The 18,133-nt window shown below is 44.7% G+C and overlaps 2 protein-coding genes across 3 annotated transcripts in view; both read left to right on the top strand.

The window, feature by feature from the left end:
* Window positions 1-4,902, top strand: part of Zwint (ZW10 interacting kinetochore protein) — a 451,143-nt gene extending 446,241 nt beyond the window's left edge. The window contains exon 8 of the mRNA XM_063278987.1: window positions 4,891-4,902. The gene's annotated coding sequence lies outside the window, so the exon portion shown is untranslated. The remainder of the gene's footprint in view (window positions 1-4,890) is intronic.
* Window positions 4,903-12,254: 7,352 nt separating this feature from the next.
* Pcdh15 (protocadherin related 15) overlaps window positions 12,255-18,133 on the top strand; it is a 1,498,824-nt gene continuing 1,492,945 nt past the window's right edge. Inside the window, exon 1 of one of the 2 annotated variants that reach the window (XM_063279549.1) lies at window positions 12,255-13,551. The gene's annotated coding sequence lies outside the window, so the exon portion shown is untranslated. The remainder of the gene's footprint in view (window positions 13,552-18,133) is intronic. The other variant, XM_063279552.1, reaches the window with a different exon arrangement.

The following is an 18,133-nucleotide window of genomic DNA, read 5'->3' as shown; positions in this document are numbered from 1 at the left end:
AATGAGAATACAAAAGGCATCCATGTACATGTGGTTTTACATAGGAGGAACGAACTGTTAAAGTTTACACAAACCTATTACAGTGAACAGAGAGGACCTCGCAGACCTTCATAAATAAAAAATTATCGTCCATTCCCTTAGCCGTAACCATTGCTCATCCCACTGAGTCAACCAGAGGGAGGCAGGATGTGACCTCGGACTCCTCCACTCCAGCCTGTGCCGCTGTGACGCAGCCTTTGTACATAGAAAGCTCCAGTTTGCGCCACTTGAACTAGCTTTCTTTTCCCTTCTAAAATGCTAGCCGCTGTCAGTGTGATTTGCAACAATGACTCCTCTCAATTATCCTCGGCTCCTTTGGCCGTGCCGGTATCATCTGATTCCCTTCAGCAGCTGCAGCAACGGAATCTTCTCGCTTGTCTGTGCGAAGTGGATTCTGTGCCGCCCGTGCCTGCTTCTCTTCCTTCCAGATGGGAAAGACATCTCTATGCAAATTCTAAAAAGGAAGATAGCATGCAAATAATTACAAATAAGTTTTGACAAAGTCCTCTACTGCGACCTGCCTTCTGGGGTTGTTAAAAAAAAAAAAAAAACTATCCTCTAGTACAAACAACAATTTTCTGAAACAGATACATTTTAGGACAGTATTATAGATTTACAGGCAAACTGTTCTCTCTCTTTCTCTCTCTGTCTCTCTCCCCTCGCTTCCTTACTCCCTCCAAATGATTTCAACCCGATTATCTTGTAGTACTGTAAATACTTTTTTGACATCTTAATGAAAACTTACTTGAGTCTCTTAAGTGGGAATAATTCACCATGTATAATGTGAAGTGACATATTTGATGTTTATTCTTTTACTTCTCTTGCCCTAAACTTATATAGATATTTAAACATGACCGAGACCATTTACAGAAATGTGTAAGCATGTAAAATATACTCATCTATTGGAAAATCCAAATCTTAGTTAATTTATTTGTATAAACAGATTATCTCGTAAACTTGAAAGAAAAATCAAAACAAAACTGGTTGTTAATATGACTCTTTTAGAGACAGTCCGAGATCATTAAGTTCCAGAATATCACCATTGTACCCAGATTTTAAGGTATTAAGTATGGACTTTGAATGTGACTATAGTGTACCTGATATAAAATGATCCACTGTGGGTATCATTTAACTCCTTTCCTTTTTTGTATAAATAGGTTTCTGGGATTTTTCACAAGATCTAGTGGGTTGGTTTGGCACTGCTATGTATTCAAATGCTAAACACTGTGTCCTAATAACTGGGCAAAAGAAATGTAGGTGGAGCTGAAGGCTCCCCATGGTTGGAGTCTCAGGAAGGGACAATGGGGGAGAGAAAAGGGAAACAGGGAAGAAGGGAGCTAGAATGGGGTAGGTAGATCGTGAGCGCATGGTCACCGGGGCCCGCCTGTTGGCGTTAGAGAGAGCCAGGCAGAGCATGGCAAGTGATATCTCAGGGTTATTGACTAGGGAGTAGACAAAATAGCATAGAGGGTAGATATGTGCCCCACTCTAGTGCTTTAACGGCTTATAAATATAAAAGCTCTGGATCTTTTCTTTGGGAACTAAACGATCTAAAGTTGACGATATCAACCACCACAAAGATGAAGGTGAACACAAAGAGTTTAGCTATCGTCCTTTCTCCATTTTGTCGTGGTCACATAAATGTAGACACGCCCAGGAAGCAGGAGTCGCAATAGAGGAACTCTCTTGATCCATCAGTTTGATTGCTGATTGGCAGGGGAAGTCCCAGTTCACTGTGGGCGGTGTCATCCCCTAGCAGATGGGGCGGGGCAGAGGCCGATTTGTTTGAAGAAAGGTAGCAGAGCAGGCAAGCAGGAAGAGCCCCAGGGAGTTAGTAACCACTGGTCCTCCAATGTCTCTGCTTCAGGTTCTTGACTTGAAATCAGGCATGGTAGCAGACCGAAAACTAATCTGAAAACTAAGTCACTCCTATGCCCTGTTTGCTTTTGTCACAGCAGCAGAGGAGAAAACTAGGTCATATATGGAATATTTCATAGAAATTTAAATGAGTCTTAGATGCTAGAACGGGGTTCCGCAGTAGGGAATTTTGGGCCCGTGCAAAGTCCTGGGTTCAATCCTCCATCCTTATAATAAATAAGATAACCATGTCCTTATTTGCACAGGATAGACCATTATACCCACAGTGCTAGCTGTGGGCTGTCTGAAGTCCTGGGGGATTCTGCTTTGCTTCCCTGCAGGGAAAAGACTACAGACTCTCAAAGCTGGGCTTGGGAAAAGATTTTGGATGTCATTTTTCTCAGTCTGTTGTAGACAGGGAATGAATACACCAGAGGCCCCGGCTCTGAACTCCTCACAGGCTGGGAAGGTGGGATTAGGAACCTCGAAAGAGAAGAGTTTCCTCAGCAGAATTGAATACACAAGGGCAGTTACTTCTTAATGGCTCTGTTCAGAGCCTGTTCCCTCTGGGCTCTGAAAGTCCCGGGTGCTGTTCTTTGCTTTGTTTTGACTCAAGGTGGAGTCTTTTCCTTTCCTCCCAGCTTCCCCTGTGCTGGGATCCCTGATCTGTGTTTGTCAGCCTGTGGATGCTTGCTAATCTATGCAACCAAGTCATCGCGCAGCGCGGAAGGATCAAGAACAGTGATCTCACCACATCCTACACCAAACAGAGTCTGTGCTGCTGCGCGGTGCCCTCTCAAGTGATTAAATTTCAAGTCCAATCATAGCAGAGGGTGATTCTGTGGCTTTGGAATCCACTTCCTGTTACAAAAATGAATATATCGTATTGGAAGAGTTAACTTGGATGAACAAACAAATCATTTTTCAAGATTTTTTTTTGCATGAAGTATGTGTGTGTGTGTGTGTGTGTGTGTGTGTGTGTGTGTGTGTAGGGCAGGGTTGGGTGTATGTACATGTGAATATGTGTATATATGAGTACAGCAGAGAAGATAATATCAGATCTCCAGAAGCTGGAGGTATAGGCTGTCCGTCTTGAGTCTCCTGATGTGAATCTTGGGAAACAAACTCAGGTCCTCCGACTAGAGTGGCACAATTCCTTAACCACTGAACCATCGGTGCAGCCCAGGTAGAAAGTGGTTTATTTGTTTGTTTGTAGTTATTTTAGTGTGAGTCACACCCAGCCTTCAGTAAAAGAAGGCTACATTATGATGAGGAGAGAAAAAATAACAAAAACAAGAAACAAAATTGCCCATGATGAATACAGTACTGACCCCCCAGTTTTACAAATAGTAGTTGTACTATCTGTATGTGGTGGGTGAATTTATGGTGTGTATAAATATAATGAAAATATGCAATACATGAAAATGAAATTTTTTTAATCTCACAGTACTTTTCCATAATGATGAATTTTTAAATATTTTTAAAAATGAGATTATTCCAACAAATATTTCAATAATAAGGCACACAAATAAGAATTTCAAAATACGAAACAAAATAACGAGGATGAGGCTGTTATTAGTATATGGCAGAAAAGTCATATGCTAAGAACATCATGTCTAGATGTCAGTTTTTAAGGTAGGAAAGACATTCAGTGTTCATATTACATAGGGCCTTTACTAGGGACATATATCAGCGGTAGAGCACCTCCTTGCCTTGTACAAGCCACAGGTGTTATCCTTGGCACTTAAAGAACCTATAGTTCAGGCTGGAGAGATGGCTCAGTGGTTAGAGCACTGACTGCACTTCCAGAGGTCCTGAGTTCAAATCCCAGCAACCACATGGTGGCTCACAACCATCTGTAATGGGATCCAATGCCCTCTTCTGGTGTGTCTGTAGAGAGCTACAGTGTATTTATGTAAAACAAATAAATAAATCTCTTTAAAATATGTATAGTCATATAACATTATAAAGTTTTAAATGTCCGAGCATTCCAGAACTGCCATGGAAACCTACAGACCAGAAAAAGATATGAACCCGGATTCTACAAAGAGTTAAAACCAACAAAAACACTTATCACCCCTGGGTTTCAGGAAAATAACAAAACGTTGTTTTAAATATGGGTCAAAGCCATACCTTCTTAAGTTTTTAAAGGTTTATTTTGTTTTTATGTATCTGAGTGATATATATATATATATGTATATATATATATATATATATATATATATATATATATCATGTATTATGCATGTGCCTATTGTCTGCAAAGGCCATAAGAGGGGTTCAGACCCCCTTTAATTGGAGTCATAAATGGTAAGCCATGGTGTAGGCACTAATTCCAATAAGTGCTCTTTTTTCTTTTCTTTTTTTTTTTTTTTTTTTTTGGTTCTTTTTTTTTTTTTTCGGAGCTGGGGACCGAACCCAGGGCCTTTCGCTTCCTAGGTAAGCGCTCTACCACTGAGCTAAATCCCCAGCCCCTCCCAATAAGTGCTCTTAACTGCTGAGTCATCTCTCCTGACATGTAGCTAGACCTTACTACAAAGAGACAACGGGTTCAGAACAATACACTTGACAGTAGTTATAACAAATGCAACAAAGGCAAGTCCTCCCTACCAGGAGGTGCTGGGTCATACTACTTAAATGACTGCTTTAAGAGAAGGGGAAGGGGGGGGGGGGCTGGAGAGATGGCTCAGTGGTTAGAGCACTGCCTGCTCTTCCCGAGGTCCTAAGTTCAAATCCCAGCAACCACATGGTGGCTCATAACCATCTGTAATGAGATCTGATGCCCTCTTCTGGTGTGTCTGAAGACAGCTACAGTGTACTCATATACAATAAATAAATAAAATATTTAAAAAAAAAGAGAGGGGAGGAGAGAGAGGAGGAGGAGAGAGAGAGGGGGGAGGAGGAGGCGGAAGGAGGAGGAGGAGGAAGGAGGAGGAGGAGGAAGGAGGAGGAGGATGAAGAGGAGGAGGAAGGAGGAGGAGAGAAGAAAGACCAATGAAAGCAAGGGTTGGTGAGGATGTGAGGAAATAGAACCCTTTGAACTCGTGATGGCAGCAGAAAATCATGTCTGCTCTAGACACAGCTTGACAGTCAGTCAGTCACCAAGGAGAGAATTCCCAGGGTGCATTTGCCTTCTCTGGCTGCTGTGACAAAATGCCCCAGGCTGAGGGACTGGCAGCTGCCATTTCTCATGGTTCTGGAACTCTGAGTGTCAAGGTCAAGTCCTGTTTTTCTGGGTGAGCAGCAGCTATCGCTGTGACCACATCTAGCTTTTCCCATTGCTGGTGTATACTGAGACCTCAGAAGCTCACCCCCGAGTGTCTTCTCTTAGGGACACTAATCCTAGCAAATCAGAGCCTAACCCTGATCTTCTCATTTATGTGACTTAGGGACATCATGTCAAAACACTGCCACACAGAGCACTAGGGCTTCAATGTCTGAATTCTTGTTAGAGTTATCCTATGAAATGTATACAACCTATTTGACCATATCCATCCACTATGAGTTCTAAACCCCTCTGGTGTTCCCCTCCCTGTCTCTCCCTTCTTCAAGTGCTCCGTTTTGGTATTGTTATTAATGCCCTGAGTCCAGTAAGCCCATGGTTGGAGGCCAGCTATTGGGATGTGGGAAGTTATTAGCAACCATATCTCCAAGGGTCTGTCTTTCTGTAACTTGGAAACGAATTGCTCCTCCCCCAAGGGTGGGGCTCCAGGGGCCTTTCCCTTATTCATGTTGGAATTTAGAATGTCTGAAATTTCAGAACAGATTGTCCAGAATTCCCACTTCTGGATCCTTATCCAAGGGGACTGAATGCTGGATCCCAAACAGCGATATCTCTGCGCTTGCTTCCATAATGGGCTCATTAGAAACACTTACGGAGTAAAAGCAGGTCAAGTTTTCTTCAAAGAGTTAACGAATAGGCAATGTGGATTGTTTAGACCAGGGGTTCTCAACCTTCCTCATGTTGTGCTGACCCCTAACTTTAAAATTATTTTGTTGACACTGTCCTAACTGTAATTTTGCCACCGTCATGAGAATTGTAATGTAACTATCTGAGATGCAGGATACCTGATATGCAACCCCAAATGGGTCTTAACCTACAGGCTGAGAGCTGTTGATTTGGACAACGAAATGTCACTAAGATTTAAAAGAAAAAAAAATACCTTGTCACATGTGCAAAGGGATGACGCCTGAGAACACCTCAAGAGAGAGAAGCCAGCCACCCAGAGGAGATGGGTACTGTGTGATCCCACTCACTGTGAGTAAGAACAATAAAAACCAAATCTAAATCGGATTCAGAAAGCAGTGGAGTGACTCCTGGAGCATAGGAATTTAGCTACTGAGATGCTAAGCCCTCCCTGCTTTGCCCCACTACAGTTCAGTCCCCAGCACCAACAAAGCTTCTCACAGCTGTAACTCCTGTTTCAGGGTATCCCTTGCCCTCTCCTGGTCACCATGGTCACAGCATGCCTCCGGTGTACCTAGGCTTATGTAAGCACACACGCATACACATAAGAATAAAGAACATCATTTGAGACGGTATGTTGAAAGGATGCAGAAATCTGTTTTGTAAGGATGGACGTGATGGAGGTATTCTTTTTTTTTTCTTTATTAACTTGAGTATTTCTTATTTACATTTCGATTGTTATTCCCTTTCCCGGGATGGAGGTATTCTTAAACAATGCTAATATATATAAAGCTTCCAAAGCCTGTGTTTAAAATGGTCAGATGATATCCTTACATGGATTGTATCCAAATTTAAGTTGGAAAGTTAATACTTCCCATGGCAGGTTTTTAAAAAAGACATGCCCAACCAAAGAATTTAGTGGGATAAGGATGTTGAAGTCATCTCCACATTTGATGGCATCTGATGGGGGCTTGGGGGGGGAATTCAGTCCTATTAAAGAAGCTGACTGAGAGCTTGGCCATGCTCTAATGAGCATAGATAACACGAATTAGACTTGTTATTTTATTTTATCTTTCATCTCTTATCTTCTTTTGTGGGGGTTGTCTCAAGGGTAGGGCAGGCATGGAATGACCAGGAAATGAGTGTGTTAGAGGTACATGATGTGAAATTCCCAAAGAATCAATAAAAATATTATGTTGAAAAAGAACATTTGGTTACTGCATATTACCTTCAAAATTTTCCCACAAATGTCACATTTTTCCTCTTATATGAGAACATGTCTTAAAATATTGATTTCCCAACTGCTATAGTTTATGTCATGAAATGCTGTCATGCACTGAAACACTTTGACTTAAACTGTATACATTTTACCTCTCTCATATTAAAATTCTATTTATGATTTATCAATCATTAACTATTTAAGCATATTGTTATTTAAAATTGTTGTTTTAAGATCTATAACAATATACAAATTGTACATTAATGTGACAGCATATTCCATGGTATTATGTGCCATGTGTTACATAATTTAGCATGTGTTGTTACATAGTTTACCTCCTGTTACATAGTTTACCATGTGTTACATAGTTTACCATGTGTTACATAGTTTATCATGTATTACTTAGTTTACTATGTGGTACAGAGTAAGCCCTTTTATCTCCCCCACCATCTCCTGGTTTTCCTGCTGAAAACATTTGGGTCTTCTCAGTCTTTTGACCTGCATAGCACTGCCACAAATACCCTTCAGAGGGTGTGTACTGTGATCTGAACTGCAGCCTGTGGGCAGCCATTTCTGTTCCTCCAGCATGGTCCATATCAGCTTTCTAACTCCAGACTTCCATGAGGTCGCCTTTCTTGGAGTTCATACAGGAGGGAGTTCATTCTGTACATGCGCCACCATTGCTCTGGGTCATTCCACTCAACTTCAGGTCTTCCTGAGTTTTATCATGTGTTGTCACAAATGACAAACGTTTGCCGCTGTGTAAATGCATCGTCAGTCTTTTCTATGAGCTGTTCTTTCCAACCCAAGAGATATCCTGTTGCAAAGTTGATTTGTTTCTCTGATTAGTTGATGTTAAGCATTTTCCCTGTATATGTACACACTCATGCCTACCTGTGTGCACATACATACATATATATACATACATACATATATGTATACACACATATACACACATATACATACATGCATACACATATATACATACATGTGCACACATACATATACACATATACACATAATACACATGCACACATACATACATAGACCCATAAACACATATATACATACTCATATACATACACATACATGCATATACATATATACATACACATGCACACATACATATACACATACATACACACATGCATACATACATACAAAACATAAATACATACACACATGCATACACCTACATACATGCATACATACACACTTATACACATACATACACACATGCACACATACACACATACATGTTCTTTGAGAAATACCCATCTGAGTCTCTTCTTTATTTTTAGTAGAGCTGTTCAATTTTTGGTTATTGGGTTCAAGTAGTTCCTCATGTACTCTGGACAGCAATCCCTGGTCAGATAGATGCAGAATTTGAAGGGACTCCAGCCAGCTTGAGCATGGTGACATGGCTCTGGCAGGTCTTACTCTTCTAATTCCCTCCGCCTTGCTAAAAAATATTAGACCTCATGGTCCCCAAGGTCTGGTCCCTTATTTGGCCAATCCTTTCTCCTGAGGTTGACCACCAAAGTCTAGCTCTCCAAGAGTAGAAATCCAGCAATCAAAGCCCGCTTTGGCTCACCTAATTAACATGCCCAGTTAAAATCAAACACCCCATCCTTATAGGTACCCTTGTTATAAACAGCTATTTTCCTATGTTCCACATCTGTCTCCTCTCTATCCAGTGGCAGTCCTTTGTCCCACATTGGGACAAATAACCTCCCCCTCTCCCTCTCCCCCTTTCTCCCCTCTCCTTTGTTCCCTTCCCATTTTCCTTACCCTGCATCTCCTGTCTTTGTCCCTTTTCCTTGCCCTCTTTCCATTGGAGCAAATGACTCTCCTCTGTGCTAAGAAGTTGGTGGGAGAAGTTGGTCTTGTGGGTCCTGAGCCATTACACCTCCTTTCAGAATTTGGAAACATTTTAGAGCATTCTGTAACCCGCCCCTTCGCTCTGTTTTTACCTGCGCATGGGTTTTTTAGTTTCACCCGATTCCTCTTGTCTATTCTCAACTTTATTTCCTGCACTGCGAGCTTTTCTTCCAAAAATGCATTTTTCTCCATCTTTCAGTGTTCCGAAGCCTTTTTCCTTTGCCCCTTTCTAGATATTTTATAGTTCCAGATTTTACCCTGAAACTATAATTTGAGCTTGAGTTTATTTCTGTAACTGGTGAGAGGGCTCGATATTTCTTTTTCCCTTGGAACATACTTACTCCTCCTCCTGCCACCACCACACCCTCCCCACTGGAGGGTGGCCCTTCCTCTAGCACACACACACACACACACACACACACACACACACACACACACACACATATATATATATATATATATATATATATATATATAGAGAGAGAGAGAGAGAGAGAGAGAGAGAGCAGGTTTCACATATCTGACACTATTTCCCTGTGCTCTGTGCTCTTGTCTTGGTAGGTACAGGCTCCCTGAACATTTTAAAGAGAAGCATTTTCGTGTAGTATTGTACACATGTTTACCCTAAACCTATTTGTTTTGTGCTTAAAACAAAACACAAACAAGGCCACCAAAAAAACTCCAACAGGCTTAGTAAATGACAATGTAATACAATGAACTCTCCTGTCAGTGTCGCCACTGAATTATGCAACATTCTTATAGATATTTTATTATTTAATTTAAATAATGTCATTTAAATAGTTATTTTATTTAAACAAGTCATTACATTGTTTAAATTATTTTTATTAACTTAGAAAAGAAAATGCGATTTGCATATTACCTTGAGGAAATAAAATAGACGGTTATCCATGTTACAAGGCTTGAACTATTAAGTTGTGGGAAAAGGCGGGCATTCTTAGGTCAGATGGGGGGTGGGTCCATGGTCATTGGTCCCCAGTGTAGAGGGCTCCCAGGGTTCTGAGCAAACTGGAAGTTTGTTTTCTGTGCTCTATCTCCCTTGTACTAGAGCTAACTTTCATCTAGCACAGCCCTGAAGGTGAATCTGGCCACGTGGATCAGGTCCACAGAGGGGAGCAAGTCACTCCTCGGGAACAATGTGGGACCATAAGAACCATGAAATCCTCAATGCCCTGCTGATTCTCCCATAGCCTCTGCTCTAATAGTAACTCCAGGGCTACTGGGAATGCGGACAGACACCGCGTTCGCTCGCTTCAGTTCTCTGCACCTAAGAGAAAAAGTGTCTTCCCCCACTTCTATACGTAAGACTTGGGGGTAAAGGGTTCGTAGCGAGTTCCCGAAACCGCCAGCCGGAGACCAGGCAGGGACATTTGCTTCTGGATTTGGACCCCGCTCTAGATGCCCATTTGTATCTGCGCTTGCGCGTTGGCGACGCAGGTCACCATGGTGCGGGGCGTGTTCAGCACAGGCAAAAGGCCTGGGCGGGTCCAAGCAGATGCACAGAGGCAGCCAAGCGTACAGTACCTGGGGCTCTATGGAGCCAGGAGGGGCGACCTTCTGGCTAGAAAACCTCCCACTAGCAACCGGGCCTTTTGGATCGTCCTTCTATCCTTCCATAAAGCAGCTCGGCTCAACAAGCTTCAGGGAGGAGTGAGTCAGACTGCGACTCCGGACGCTGTCACTTTGGGGGAGTTTCTCCTCCCTGAGTACTACAGGCTGCGTGCACCTAGTCCTCTAGAGATTGGCATCACCAATTTCCTCCGGTGGCCTAATGATTGGGATAAAGCAGCCATTGCCCCGCCTCCTAGCCTCTATCTTGGTGGCAGGGAAAGAGGCGCTTCACCTACTGGTGCCTTAGTGGCTGTCCAATTAGTGAATGCTTTTGTGCCCCTGTCACCCAGGTCCTGGTCCAAACTGAGGCTATAGTGAACCCCCGTAGCTTCTTTCACAGCGTTGGCTCAAGAGTGATACTAGCCAAGATCAGGCTTCTGACATCAGAGATGGATAGGCAGGTGAGCAGAGGGCAGAAGGCAGAATCCAGGGCTTCTGCCTCTCTCTTGGCCACCATTCCTTCAACCAGTAAGGTCTGTTTCAGCGAACCAAAGACCCCTGACTTCCTGATTTTGCTACTCTCACATCAAACTGTTTGAATAAATGAATGAGTGCTAAAGTTGAGCTGCCAAGTCCATGTGCCTTGTTTGTCGTTGCATTTGTTTCCCCGTCCTTGTTTAAGGCTGGGGTCCTGCTAAGGAGCCCAGACTGACCTGGAGTTCACTCCTGATTCTTTCACCCCAGGCTCCCCAGGGCTGACCTGACCTGCACGCACCAACCAAACAATTCTGGCCTCTTTACGAATGCCAGGAAATGATTAGGAAATATTTAGTCCATTTTCCCTCCCGGGGGGTGTTTACCAACCAAGAACAAAAATGCTGTTTCCTAAGTTCCCAGTGCCTCGGTTAATGAGGCGCTTGCTTCCACAGAGTCTGGCAAAACCCTCATGGTTGGAAGCAAAGTGTCTGTGTGTGTCGGCGCGGCTGTTAGGTTTAGAGTCCTCGCAAGGGTGCGGGTTAGATGGGGAGGGAAGAGGAAGTGGGGAGGGAAGACAGAAGACCCAGAAAAGGAAGCTGGAGGAAAGGGACTGGGGAGCTAGAGCGCCCATGGAGCCTGTTTTCCCGAGCATGACCGCTAGAGGGAGACATGCTGGGCAGTACAGGTGGAATAAAAACGGAGCCGCTGTCTGGAGGAATTTGTCATGGTGTCGCTTTAAAAGGCTTCAAGTGAATACACTGAAGGGAGTTCACAAAGGAGAAAATCCAGTAGCATCTGGATTTCACCCCTCGAGTTCCTCTGGTGTTGAGATCTTGGCGTTCTTCAGTTTGACACCAGGAATCTGCAGGAAACCCAGGACAGGGCATAGATACTGAGGTTGGAGCTCTGACAAGCTTGACTTTTCCTGAAGGGGGTGTAAGAAAACGCTCTAGAAATGGGGATTTTTTTTGCCTCCTCAATTGTGCATTGAACCTCTGATTAATCTGACTCTATGTCTCTAAAATATCACGTCACGATGCTTGAAATCCTAAAATCGGTGTGAAACATGCAAGGTTATTTTTATTTCTCATAGCCAACCTGGAAATTCCTGCAGAAACCTTGGAATACATCTTTTAGCGCAAGCTATTTTATTTTATTTTATTTTATTTTATTTTATTTTATTTTTGGAATACTATTCCCCCCTGTAAAAGCTCTGAAGTCATTGATGAGTGTTGGAAAGTAAGGTGGCCATAGGTCTGTGTCGGGGTGTGTGGGGCTGGGTACCTGCGGGACATTTGAACACGTGGACATTTTCCACGTACTGCCCCTGGGTTGGCAGAGGGGGCTGCGGGAAGTTAACGTGTTATCTTCATAGGGATTTCAAGACCGGACAGCCTAAATCATCTCCCCGGCGCCCCAGCTAAAAAGATGTCTCGATGGGTTTGAGCTCCTCCAAGTGAATCAGCGATGACTCAAGAACAAACCAGAAAAGTGTGTTTTCCCAGAACCAGGTGTTGAGCGCCTGGGCGACCCAGCCAGCGGCGCGCGCGCAGAGTGGCCAGAGCCTGCTCTGCTCCGCCAGCGCACCACGCGCGGTGCCGCCCTGCAGGACCCGTGAGACTCGGACCTAGTGCGCCACCCTCGCTCGCCCCCACTGCCACCCGGAGCTCGGTGCTTTCTCTGGCCCCAGCGGCAGACTCTTCCGAGCGCTGCAACCGGTGGGGCGGGGAGACCTGGCGCTCGCCCCGCGGGCCCGGCAGCCGCTGACGTCCTCTCGGGCCTTTAAACGTGCGGGTCCCCGCGCAGAAGAGACACGACTTTGGAGCAGTCACTTTGCGGGCAGGGAGAAAGCCTCTCCGCTCGGGCAGGCGACCTCTTGGAAGCCTTTGTTCCTAGGCGCTGCGTTGGGTCTGGGTCCCATCAGCACCGGGTCCCAGCATCCTAGGCAGCGGGAGGTGTGTTGGGCACTCGCGTCTGACAGTGGACTCCAGGCGTCCCCGCGCCTTCCTCTGCACACGCAGATCAAGGACCGCGAGGTGCGCCCGCGGTCGCCCGCGGAGCACAGAGCTGTCTCCAGGGCTCCGGCGCCGGGTGATTTTTCTCGGAACCGAGGAAGGCGCCTCGGTGAACCTGCACCTGCAACTTGTTTGGTTTCCTCTCCCGCAGCTTGTGCAGCGGCGGCATCAAAGTTTCTCTGCCTTCCCCGGGAATCCGCCGTTTGGATCGATCCTCCCCGCGCAGTGTCCCCAGGCCTGCCGGTGAGCGGATCGCCGGGCGCGCGGGCGAGAGGCGCGGCACGAGCGGCGTGGTCGCGGCGAGCACCAGGAAGGAGCTGCGGCCGGGGACTCCCCGGGTGACCCTTTGCGGCGCAACCCAGCTGGGTGAGCTCAGGAAGACGACCTAGCTACTCGGTTCCCGGACGCGGGTGCCCGCACAGTGGATGTTAATCGCCTTGCTGATTGCTTCTCAATTGGGAACTAGTGGAGAGTGCAGCGCGGGGCAGGCGCGCTCTGCGGGACCGGGGCTCGGCGGCCGGGATCAGTGCAGCTGTGGCTGCAGAGGCTGGGAGGGAGGACGCCGCGGTGCTCCCTGGAGCCTGAAGGTAGGCAAGGGGGTGGAATCCTGACTCTCAGGCCCAGCTCAGAATCCAAAAGCATGTCTGGTTTTCTGCAACCTGCTTCTCGCCCTCTTCTCTTTGCTCACCTCTCCTCTTGGGGACCCAGGGGGCCCGGGACCCCGCAGGGACCGCGACCTCTACCTTCCACCCGAATGTCTAGTGCTAGCTCCTTCAGTGGTCCTGAGCTGGGGGGGCCTCGAGCTTGCCGGAGAAGTTGGTACCTTGGGATTTGGATGGTGTCTAACTTGATTTGATGTAGTTTATTAAAGGATATGGTTCCTGTGGGCAAGAAGTATGGCAAATACATGTCCCCGGCATGTACAACTGTTACCATAGCTAAGCATCTTCTCCCTTCTCCCCCAGAAGTTTCCTAGTAGCAAGTTTCCTTAATGTCCAGAAGAAGTCATTGGAGGTTGGAGGCTTCCATACTGGCAGGCAGAAGGAAGATGCGGCTTTTCAGAAGGGTAGCAAAAAGGACATAGTGTGTTTGTATTCTCTCTCTCTCTCTCTCTCTCTCTCTCTCTCTCTCTCACACACACACACACACACACACACACACACACACACACACACACTTCAATGTGCAGAGGACAGACATGATGATCACCTCACCTCTGCTATTTCCCCACTTGCTTAAAGTTTTTTTTTTCCTCCCTTTTCATTTCAAATATCAGACCCCTTTTCAGTTAAGTAACAAACTGTGGTTAAAAGCAGACTAGATTGCAGTTCAGGCAAGGTAGAAGTTCATACAGAGTGTTTAACCGAGTTGGACTCTTGGATAGTAGCTAAACATATGATATGAGTGGCCCCAAATGATCCAAAGGACTGGCACACTTTGACAAATGACAGTCTTAACAGTCTCTCTCTCTCTCTCTCTCTCTCTCTCTCTCTCTCTCTCTCTCTCTCTCTCTGTGTGTGTGTGTGTGGGGGGGGGGGGTAAAGTCTTCGTTTAAAATAAAGCAATGAGCCAGGTGGAGAGACTGCGGATGGAAAGAGAGTTAACTTGAAGAAGGGGGCTTATGGAAATCCAGGGCTTGGTGTGTTTGGAACTACATATGGTAATCACTGAAATAAATGAACCGGTTAGTATTCCAAGCTTGCAGTGCTTGGCTCCACGGAGAGAGTGCTGCTACAATTCATTTCCAATCTCATTTGTGGTAATAGAATAATGTTGCATGGGCTTATCCATGTCCTCATGTATGTGTTGTCAATCCCGAGGTGTCCTGTAAGGCAGAGGCAGGAGGTCCAAGATCTGGCTTTTCAACCTTCTGCCTCCTCCTCCTTCTAAGTACCCTGGTCTGTTCCCCTCTGTCTCTTCTGCTCTCTCTCTTTCTCTTACCTTCTTTCTACCTGTTCCTTTTGATTTACCCCCATGGCTCATACCTTGCAGTCAGTTTCCAGACCCCCTGGATTTCTGCTCTTGGGCTCTTGCTCACAGGGCAAGCTCAGAGCTAGGGATTCCCTAAGTAAGTTATGTGGACAGTGCGGTTGTGGAGTCCTGGAGTCCTCTCGTGGTGGATGCTAAGTAGAGAAGGCAGCTGAGCCCACACGGGAGGGGTGGGTGGGATTGCACAGAGGTGGGAAGAGTAGAATTCAGCAGAAGTCATGCTAAGTTAGAAATATGAACTGTACTGAGGTTGAATTGGGCTACCTTAAAAGAGAAGGGAGTTGAAGCACAATTTGAAAAGGTGGAAGTGTGAGCAGTGTGTGTGTGTGTGTGTGTGTGTGTGTGTGTGTTCATGCGTGCGTGTGCCCATGTGCCTGACTGTGTACAAAGCATGAGTTATCTTCATCAGGAGTCAACCTTAAGTGAGAGCTTTTAGAGAGACATCTCTGTATCTCAGGGGGCAGATTTGTGTATCTTCAGAATAGAGTTGAACCTTCCAAGAGAACGAGCTTTCCTTTGCAGTAATCCATCTTCAAGTAAATGATTTATTCTCAAGAATAAATTCTTCAAGTGTTATGGTTATTTTCTTGAATGTTTATTCTGGGGGTGACTGAGAACTGGGCACTAACATGGATGTTCAGGAGTTTTTGGTTCACTGGCTTTGGTTTTGCCCCTTGAGTGACACCAGTGTACAGACTCGAGAGACAGCGTGGAAACAGTACAGGCTTAATGTTTTCCATGAGGGAAGGTCAGCTGGTATGTCCCTAGCACACTCTCACCTTCTTGACGCTACCTTGCTTTCTCTTATCCATGCCATGGAGTCTTCTGTGAGGAGGTGACTATCCTCCAGTGCTAATTTATCATGTTGAACAAGTTTCAGCTTATGACATTTTTTTCACAGTATTAATGTATGGATGAGTCTGAATAGATGATAACTTGGGCAACGAATTGATGATGATAACCATACCAATGTATTGAGGAGTCTTATTAGATGATATATTAATCAATGTATTGCTAAGCATGATTATATAATGACTGGAAGTAAGAATTGGGAATTACTTCTTATTGAGTGAGAAGACAATTTTAAATTCCTTTAACATTGATTATTTATGTATTTTCTTAATAGTGAAAGAGTATGTGACTTCCATGACCATATACAAACAAAATATGTATTCAAAATACCAGGTAACAGTTTTTGTCTAGGAATATCACTTCCGTTAATAACGCTCCAGGGAGGCACCATAAAAGACAGGAGAATGCTTTAAAGGTAACTGGACATTTCTTTGGTCTATTTGGTGTTTTCATGAAAGTCCTCAGAATTTCCACCACTCTTCTACCAAAGGGAACTGCCATTGTATGGCCTGGTGTTCTATCTGTGTGCTGTGCACTGGCTGTGTGATGTCAAAGCTAGTCATTTAATGCCACATTCTTAAGGAATACTCCTCTTGTGGAATACACATCCTGTCAGTTGCAGGGGTTTGTAGAGTTCTACTACGGAAGATGTTACTTAGCAACAAGACAGCAGAACGTGTGGATATAAGAATAGCACTTGGGTATGTGTGTGCACTTGCATGTGAGCATGCACACACCCATGTATGTATGTATGTATGTATGCATGCATGCCACTTTGCTCAACTGGCTTTTTCCAGAGTGTCATAGGCTCCATCTGCTGCTTGACTGCCTACTCTTTAATCTATGTGCATCCTGAGTTTACTTTTTGGAAGTACCCGTTAAGCTGTAATAAAACGTCTTTTCAGGCTGACACAGGTGATAGAAGCTTACTTCTGAGTTTTGTGTTTCTGTTCTGTTGAACCTCCAGAGGCCTCTCTAGATAGGTGTGTAGGTGGTGCTCTAAGAAACTCAAGGAAGCTGGAAATCTGTCAAGGAAATTATGGAGGGAATTAGCATAATCCCAGCAAGGAGAATTGCTTTCTCTTCATGTGAACCCCATCGCCGGTGTGAGGAGTGTTAAAGGAGATTCAATCCTAGCGCCCAGCAGCCAGCATCCCTGCCTTAGTGATGTGGCCTGAGTTAAGTGGAGAGGCAGCCCTAATTGCCCACAGGGTCCCCTTCCATGTGTATAATACAAAAGAACTTGTGTTTGGGGTATCTACATGCTCCTTCCTCCCCCACCCGTGGGGTGAGAGAGAACTGCCACATGGTGGCGCTATTGTGATGCCTACTCTTTTAAAAAGAAAAAGTCCGTGCTGAGACATCTTTAGCTGAAATTATGCCAATGGCAACATGGGAGTTTTCTTTAATAATGAAAGAGCCTTATCACATCTGACTTCAAGCTAATAGATATTGGATAGGGCATCTCGTTGTACCCTATTGACCGAGATTTTTGTTTGTTTGTTTTGTTTGTTTGTTTGGAAGACTTCCCCTGTGAGAAGATGAAATCTGGGCTCTTTTATCAGTTCAGCCTCCTCCGTAGATGGAATTTCCCTTTTGATACTTATCGTCATACTTATGTATGCATGCGATAGAGCGGATTTGACTTGACCGAAGTTAAAAAGCACTTAAAATTACAGCTACTCTGAAGCTCTAGTCACAGATGGATACAAGCTACCCAGTGTGGGTGCTGGGAACTAAGCTCAGGTCCTCTGTAAGGACAGCGAGTGTTTTCAACCACCGAAATGCCTTTCTGGCCCCAGAGGATTTCTTAAGAAGACTTGGAAACTAGAAGACATACCCATTCCACTTCTCAACTGATTATAACATTGCATAGGCAATGTATAGGTGGTCCTTTTTCTTTTAGGTTGTTAAAATTAAAATTAAAATGGCCATCATATGCACCCCTCTTGTGTTTACATTGCGTTCAGGCGTGGTAACTCAAAACTATATGTATCCATTCAAACTGATAATGACAACCGATGACAGCAGATTCCTTGATAGGAATTTGCATTTTTTTTTTGCTTTGCATTTTTTAAAAGATATCTACTAGAAAAAAGATAACTCTTAGCATGTATCTGTTTTGAAGGGTTCAGTTACTTAAATAAGAACAATTACCAGTTTGTCACAAGCAGCAAATGGCTTTGACATGACGTCAGCTGTTGAGACTTCTGGAGGTCTGTGCATTTCACACCCCATCCCTAGAAGGCCTGAGCTCATCCGAAGCCTTCAGGTTAAAATAGGAAGCAAGAACACTCGTGAAAACCCAGATTTGAGCAAGACAGTATT

This window comes from Rattus norvegicus, chromosome 20, assembly GCF_036323735.1.
Source record: "Rattus norvegicus strain BN/NHsdMcwi chromosome 20, GRCr8, whole genome shotgun sequence".
NCBI lineage: Eukaryota > Metazoa > Chordata > Mammalia > Rodentia > Muridae > Rattus > Rattus norvegicus.
Note: the sequence above shows the minus strand (reverse complement) of the source record. Positions and strands in the feature narration are given on the sequence as shown.